Here is an 8928-nt window from a genome sequence, read left to right as displayed (position 1 = left end):
CTTCCTAATTTTTCTTATATTGGTTTTCCATATAGCCCGCTCATACTTGCTATACCAATAATATCTCTATACTTTTCGCATTTCTTTATAATTCTTTTATTTTTTTTTATATATTTAAGTGATACACTTTGGACCATTCATTTCGTATTTCATTCCAGATTATTGTAGTTTTAAACATTTGATGTATGATTTTGTGTAGTTTTTTGGCTTCATATTTGATTTTATTCTTTACAGTTGCTCCTGTTCCCGCCGATTTACTGTTTTTAAAAGTTTTATTGGCTTTCTTCTTCGCTTAATGTTAATTCAATATATTTATATTGGTTTTGTTGTTACTGCTATTCTGTGTTGGTTTCTATAATTATAATTTTATCAATAGGTGCATAGGTTTCGAAGATGCCTTGGCACAGTCCCTTAGCCTTTCTGACACGTTCAAAAATAGAACTTGAAAAATTGTTCACAAAATTTGAAGAAGAAGCTAGAAAATATGGTCAGACTATAAATCAAGAAAAAAATAAGTATATGGAATTAAGAGGTCACTCCTCTTAAAATAAAACATCATGAAATGGATCATTCTAAAACGAATAAGGGAGGAAGAGAATAACAGAATTTGAATAACAGATACAAATACAGGAGGCGAAGAAAACAAAATTGATCAATGGTTGTTGAAAGATAGCAAATCAGTGGGATCAATAAATGCACCGTTGAAGGCAAAAAGGCACGTCCTTCTATTCAAGTTCAGGTCAGACAAGATTCGAACAAAAACTATTACTGAGCATATAAAAATATTACGAACGTATAAACTTTTAGGTCGTACACAAAAAAAAACAAAAGATCATTATGGAATACACAAAAAAAATTAAGGACCATACCCCAAATAAAAAAACTTTGCATTTCACTACACTAAATACGCAACATGTTTAAATAGTTTAAATAAAATCAGGTTTAATTAGTTAAAAAAATTGCCTTGAGCATATTAACTTGGGAAAGGATCACTACAGGAGCAATCCAACCAATTTGTGGCATTAGAGTTAGAAGACCCTGATGGTTTCCAGGGCAACAACTAACACCAACCACGGAGTAAGCTACAGCTACCTGGTGAAAGGAATGCCAAACGTTAAAACGTTTAAAACAAATGGAAAAGGATAATGCGAGTGAATAATAAAAGTAAAAAGTAATGGCATGTCTCGCAAAACAGAAAACCAAAAATGGTATATCGATGGAAGGCAACCTTATATACGTATTTCTGACTATTGGTCGTCTTCAGTACGGTGCAGCCGGTGCTTCCGGTTCTAAACCGGAAGTAACAAATGGATAAAAATATTTTCATTAAACAGTTCACTCTACAAAACCCTTTCTATCCAATTTTCATGATTCATTTACATTTAGTTTTCGAGATATTTCTAATTGGCCGTTTATCTGCCACACTCTGTATATTGCCTTTCTTTTATCTCCTTTACCTGGCCTATCTTCCAACCCGCTCCGCCCGATACGGAAGGATCGTTCCTTCTGGAACTTCTTGTACGAATCCTACGGGAACACTACTTGGTTCTCCGTGATGCCGCGACGGCAGCAGTCGCAAAGGGTTGTTGTTCTCGAGGGATTGGATGGATATGAATGCCGGGTAAGAGGGTGCAGACTATGTTTTAATCTCGTTAAACAGATTTTCGTTAATAATATATTCGCAAACAAGTTTTGTTTTGAGAAATATAAAGGAGATTGAAAATTATTTGGGAAAAGTGAAGCTGGAAATTTACAGGAATAATATAAAAATAAATTACCTCGTGAATAGTACAAGCAAACAAAGTTCAGGTATAGTATTAAAGTTAATGAACAATAAGTCCAGAAAATAATAATCAAAATCGAACTTTTTCACGTAAATATTCGATGGGGTTAACGTCATTATGTTATCATTGCTTTAAAACAATACTAATATGCAAGAAGTTAATTTTTAGTGAAATTTTTTTACTTCTTCAGTATCTTTGTAAAAACGTTGTATATTATTTTCTAACATTATTTTTAAAATGCTTCTAATCCTATATTTATAAGATTCAATTGAAATACAATAAAATGTTTGAATAAGAATATGCAGGTAGTAAAAACTCAAGAGGAGAAAAGGAATAAAATTGTTAGCTGGAACATGAATATACGAGTATAAGGCTGGAACACCCAAACTACAGAGGTCTTCCAATAATGTTAATAAAGCATATTCTTCTTCTTCAGCCTTCATTTATCCATTCTTGGACATAGGCCTCCTCCAATTGCTTCCACGCTTTTCTATCTTTTGCAATTCTCATCCACTGCTTTCCAGCTACAGCTGTTATATCGTCTATCCATCTCTTTTTGGGTCTTCCCACGCTTCTTTTTGTTTCTCGAGGTCTCCAGAATGCCACTTTATGAGATCATCTGTTGGTGTCTTGTCTTGCTACATGTGCTACCCATTGCCATCTCAATGTCGCTATTTTTTCCATGATGTCGGTTACTTTATTACGTCGGTATTTCGGTGTTAGGAATTTTGTCTCTGAGGCTTATATTTAACATGGCCGTCTCCATGGCCCGTTAAGTTACTCCTAATTGTTCTGTCATTTTTCTTATTATTGCCATAGTTTCCAATCCATAAGTTGCAACTGGTAGTATACAAGTGTAATAGGTTTTTCGTTTTAAGTGTAAATGGATTTTTCTGTCTTTTAAAATGAAGCTCAACTTACCAAAAGCAGCCCATGACAATTGTGTCCTTCTTTTAATTTCTAGGGTTTGATTTTCCTTTTCGTTTTTAATTGCATGTCCTAAATATATATATTGTTCTACCTTTTCTATATTGATGTTATCTATCGTGATGTTTTCTAGGCTGTTGCTTAATATCTTTGTTTTGTCGAGATTCATTTTTAATCCTATTTGATTCGATTTGTGATTTAAATCTTGTAGCATTTATTTTAGTTCATGGATATCTGTGCTTATTAGTACTATGTCGTCTGTGAAACGCAAATGATTAAGATATACTCCATCTATTTTTAATCCCTTTTCGGCCCAATTTAGTTTTTTGAAGACATTTTCTAATGCCAAAGTAAATAACTTGGGTGAGATGGTGTCGCCTTGTCTCACACCTTTGCCAAGGTCTATTTTCATAGTTTCCAGATCATCATCTATTTTTACGTGAAAAGTAGCATCATCGTATATATTCTTAAGGAGGGCAGCATATCTTGAATCTACCCTGGCCTCGTCCAATGCTGTTAAGAAAGCCCATTTCTCGATACTGTCGAATGCTTTGTGATAATCGACAAATGCCAGATGTAGTGGTATGTTGTACTCTATTGTTTTTTCAATATCTGTCCGGATTGTTTGCAAGTGATCGATAGTGCTAAAACCCTTACGAAAGCCTGCTTGCTCCACTGGTTGGTATGTATCTAGCTTAGCTGTCAATCTATTTGTTATTATTCGGGTTAGTAGTTTGTAAAGGTGTGACAATAAGCTTATTGGTCGGTAGTTTTCTATATTTGCGGCGTCCCCTTTTTTATGGAGTAGAATGACTTTTTTCCATGCTTTTGGTATTTGTCCTTCCAACAGGCATTTATTCAGTAATGCTCTCATTGCCTCTTCTAATGCAGTGCCTCCCATTTTTAGCATCTCTGAAGTAATTTTATCCTGGTGTTTCCCCATTTTTCATTTGTTTTAAGGCGGCTCTAATTTCTGATGTTATTATTTCAGGGAGATCCTCTGAGCCCACATTTAAGACATGTTTTGTTGGTATACCGGGGTTCGGAAAGTAAGACAAAAGCTACACAGCTACAAATACTTCTTAAAAATAAGATTAAAAGGTCAATTAACGGAAGAAATAATTTAAATTTAAGTTAACAAAGGTGTACAATTAAGGTCATGTACATATGCGAAATTATTAAAATAGTTAAAGAGTTAAAACTGTATCAATAGGATTTTTTAAAAATAATTGGGACAGGTTTTTAAATGTTATGCAGACAATAGTTGAATAAAGTTTATAAAATAACGCTTAACAATATTTACATACATACGATCATACATACGATCAAAAAACGAAAACTGCAATACTTGGGACACATTACAAGAGGCGAAAGATATGAACTGCTTCGAATAATTATGCAAGTGAAAATAGCAGGAAAAAGGTCCATAGGAAGAAGACGAAACTCCTGGCTAAAAAATCTACGGAAATGGTATAGCTGTAGCAGCAACGAATTGTTTCGGTCAGCAGTTTCGAAAATACGTATAGCCCTGATGATCGCCAACGTTCGGAACGAAGATGGCACTTGAAGAAGAAAAATATCTACATATCGGCATTCCCATAAGCTGGTGTCACACGCGGTGATTTCTCGTATAAATTTTGATTTTTCTTTCGCAGTGCTTTTACTGTAAACATTGTTTCTGTTTATTTAGTCGTTATCATTAACAGAGGTAAAAAAACCGTCCTTCAACCATCTTCTACGGGAACCAAATTAGGAGAGAGGCAAAAAAGCGTCTGTTATCTACGGGAACCAAATTAAAAGAGGCGAAATACAACGTCTGCTGTCTGTAAGAGCCAGTCATTTTGTTTTCGTTGTAAAAACTGTCGATGTTTCTAAAGAGTGGGGATAAAAGTAAAGGGGAGGAATTATTATATTGGGATTTATTGGATTGATATAGCGAAAAATATTATATTGTTTTTCGCTTGTGAAAAATTAAACATACTGGGGGCGGGCAAGAAGAGTTACGCCACTGAGATAGGACATCAAATGATTACCATTAAAATAAAAGTAAAATGATACATATCAGGGACATTATCGTAAAAACAAGATTATTAAGATGTTTGGCTAAAAGCGCCACAATTGGCTAAAGGGTAACCTAGCTAATTTTTTTTATTGACCTAAGCTATTCACCATTAGGTGTGGATACCCTGATAGTTCGAACAATAAAACTTTTACCTGGGAGCAATTCGATGAACTTTGTCAGAGAAGTGGGAGAGTCTTTTCATCTTTAATTAGTACCACATTACCAATATCAAGGGACTAGTAGGGATGTTTCACTTACTCCTAGTTTGGGTCATATTTAAATATTCTACCGGCCACATGTTCAAATCAAGCTATGATTGGTCACCGGTGGTGGTTGATTAATAAAAATTTGAACCTGAGGGGCAGTAAACAACGGATGAGGGTATGTTACATTGACGTTCACCATACCAGGAGGCGACAATACAGACTGAGCTATCAAGGAAGGAATATTAGTAACAGTAAAAAGGCAGGGTGGACTGAATCTAAGGAATCATATTGTGACTGTGATGTTAGCTGTGACAGTATGAGGCTGTGGGAGGAGTATGTGATTTTTGCGTGTTAGTGGAAGAGGTATGTTTGCCTATTCCACTGTAGGTACACCACAAAGAGCCGGTACCGGGGTTAAATTATATTCTGGAATAGTTTAAAATGTGACTGTTTGTGCTAATAGCACATTCTTTAAGAGAGGCTGGCCTGTTACATCTTGAGTACTAATGTTATTAGCTGGGAATTATAGAAATAATACAGCGTAATATTATTTTTCTTATGTGAAAAATTGAATAATGGGTACGACGATGGTGATTATGGAATTACCTGATTCATACATACACTATCTGAAGACAGACAGATTAGAAAAAGAAAATTTCATGCTACAACTACTACGTCAAAAAATATTTGAATACATCGAAAACACTGAGAACAATTATGAATTAGAACTTGGAAAAGAGAAAGTATCAAGGTAGTAGGGAGGTTTGGGATGTACATAATAATAATCAACAATTTTTCAATCATATCGCGGATCGCAGGAATATCGGTGAGACTGGTGCTGGTATACAAGCCGACCCTGGATCTTATTTTTCACTGACTCTCGGTCAAAAACTATAGACAATAAAATTAAAATAAATACCAGTATCTCTCCAAGAGAAATCGATAAGAGGGCTCCAAAAACAACGTCTGGACCAAAAACTAATACAATACAGATATTATAATATCGGAAAAACAACTAACATATAAGATATAAAAGAAGCAGTTTTTAAAACACAGGTGCATATAATAAACACCATGGTTACGAAATAAACGAAACTACGAGAATACAAATAAAAACAGACCTGTGGGAAATGGCTTAATACAAAAAAAAGGACATATAACATTTAGAGAAAAGACAGATAAAGAGTAAAAACAAATAATAAAACAAAAGAATAAAGAATGGTATCAGACCTGCTTAAACTGAAAAACATTCTTAGAAGGAATAAGAATTTTGAAATCTTGAATACCATCGAAAGGACCAAGACAAAATTCGAAAGAAAAAATATTAGTTATAGAATATTTTCGGGTACAAAATGGAAAGCCTAGTATCAGAAACTCCTACAGAAACAAGCTTCTAAGTTACAATAACAGAAAAGGAACACAGAAACATTATAAAAGATATCAAAAAGAAAAGTGCACCAGGGCTCAGAAATTTCCCACCTTAATTTAAAAAATAAAGATGATATAAACCGAACAGAATGATCCAACGGATGTTCCAGGGAGCCTTAAATGAAGAATAACTTAAAAAAAATGGATACAATCATATATGACATGAGTGTTTAAGAAAGGAGACAAAAAACTATGCAAAAACTCTAGAGGAATAAGTGCAAATTTATCAATTGAAAAACTATAATATAGAGAAACATACTAAGAATCAAAAATAGAGCAAGCGACAAAAGACAAAATTACGTCATAAAAAGACCGCATTGACAAACTAGAACAACTGCTAGAAAAGCAAAAAAAAAACAAAAATATAACTATGATATTTGTTAATAGTTTTAAAGCAGAGCAATTTGCGCGAGTGAATGTCTAGATTTTTATAACTCCTATTACAAATGAGAAGCGCCAAACCATAACGTTGTAAGTGCCCAAAATAAAAGTTTTCAGTAGAGACAAAAAACTGTTTTAGTTGAAAAATAATGAATGAAATAATTTTTAATATTTGTATTATTAAACTTTGGTTCAATTAAACTATTGACATACAAATTTGAAGTCTAGTGAAGTAAAATAGTTTATGTTTTAATTAATTTAAAAACACTAAGAGAACAAAAGGTTGTAAGTGTCATTATTTATGCAAGTCATAACGTTGTAAGTGTGTATTTACTTGCGTTTAAAAGTCAAAAGAAAAAGATCAAATTAACAATAACTATAGTGAAAATAAAGCCAACATTTATTTATTTACTTTAAAAATTTAAAAATTAACATTTTGTAAGGTTTTCGTAAAAAGTTTTTGCTTCTCCTGCTAAAAATATGGTAGCATGTTTAGGATATCTAGATTTTTTTTCGATAGACAATGGCACAGGGGTTTCCTTCATTTCAATTTTCAACTCCTCAAAACTCGCCTTAGCGAATCCAGGTTTGATCACTGAAGTTTTAAGCCATGTAGCAAAATCCCCGAAACTTTTCTTTATATAAACTTCACCAAAGTTTTAAGATGTTACTAGAATCATAGTAGCCAAAGATATCTGCAAGTTTTTAGTGTTTATCATGCATTTAGCTTGATTCATCCAGTCAAAAAATGTTGTAGTATTCACTACTAAGAACGGATTTTTCTTTCCAGCATTAGCAATAATTTCAATAAGGTCTTTTGGTATAAGCAGCTTGGCATGCTTCTTTGCTTTCACACGCGAGAAAGGTATGTCCTTTCACAGGAAATTTATCAGTAATTTCTGAAAAGAAATTTTTTGCAATCAAAACGAGATACATAACAAGTAAAGCCTGGTTCTTATTTTGGCCACCACAATTATCTGACCAGAGAATTAGCTTTTGCTTATCTGTAGTGAATCCTATATCGTTACTGGTAAAAAACGTGTACAAACAAGGAGCTATCTCGTTAGACTCTTTGCCCGACAGTTTTATTCCTGAAGGGCATGATGCTTCTTTGTTCGTCTTCTGAATGAATAAGCATAAACCATATTAGTACAGGCAAGCTGACGGCTGTACTACATTTGGGTATGAGAATGTTGGAAGGTACATCTGTTGTTAGAGATCAAATTGATCCATTCGAATATTTGAGTTGTTTCCTCTGGATTCTATGCAATTTTAACTCCTTTGTTGTCTTGCCACGTTACCTTACCTGTGGTGAATTTCTAGTTTTTGCTTAGCATCAGTTTTTATTTCTTCTGTTAGAGCTGTGTCTATTTTGACTTTAAGCGAGTCATATATTGGACATGTGTCAACTCGTGGGAGCTTAAATGAAAGATTGAACTCTGTCAAAAATATACCATTAAACCACTGTCTAGATACTGGTGGCTCGGTAGAATTAGCAAAGTACTTTTCCAAAAATCCTTTGTACAACTTAACTACATTAAGCTCTGTCGAAAGATATTTTTGATTTGGGGCGTCACTTCTACCGTAGTGCATTTCTTATGCTGAATTGAAAACCTGAAAAAATGTGAACTAACTTCTGCCTACAGAACACAATTTATTAACTAACGCTTCAAAAGAACAATACTCAATTTTACATACCTTAACTTCAGACATGCCCCGAATTATCAGCATATATTTGTATGTCTGCTGTTGCCGGCTTTGTGTTGCATCATCGTAACTACCATGTCTCCTTATTTTTGCCAAACAGATTCGAATGAGGTTTTTTTACATAATATATTTGTTGTTCGTTATAATTCCCCATATCCCAAAAGTCATGGAAAAGCTTTTTACGGCAATCTAATATTATACACATACATGAGGACTGGCATTTGCAGGATAACTTAAACGAAAATAATTAAAAAATGTTAACCCTAATGACCAAATAAATTGTATTTGCTTAGAGTATTAATAAATAAAAAACACTTTAAGCAAAAAATATAGCAGAGACTAAAGGTATAGCGTTTATTAGTGTTTTTTAAATACAAAACTATTTTTTATCAGAACTTACCTCCTTTGGCTCACTTTTTTCACCTACTTCTTA

Source organism: Diabrotica undecimpunctata, chromosome 1 (assembly GCF_040954645.1).
Source record: "Diabrotica undecimpunctata isolate CICGRU chromosome 1, icDiaUnde3, whole genome shotgun sequence".
Taxonomy (NCBI): domain Eukaryota; kingdom Metazoa; phylum Arthropoda; class Insecta; order Coleoptera; family Chrysomelidae; genus Diabrotica; species Diabrotica undecimpunctata.
Note: the sequence above shows the minus strand (reverse complement) of the source record.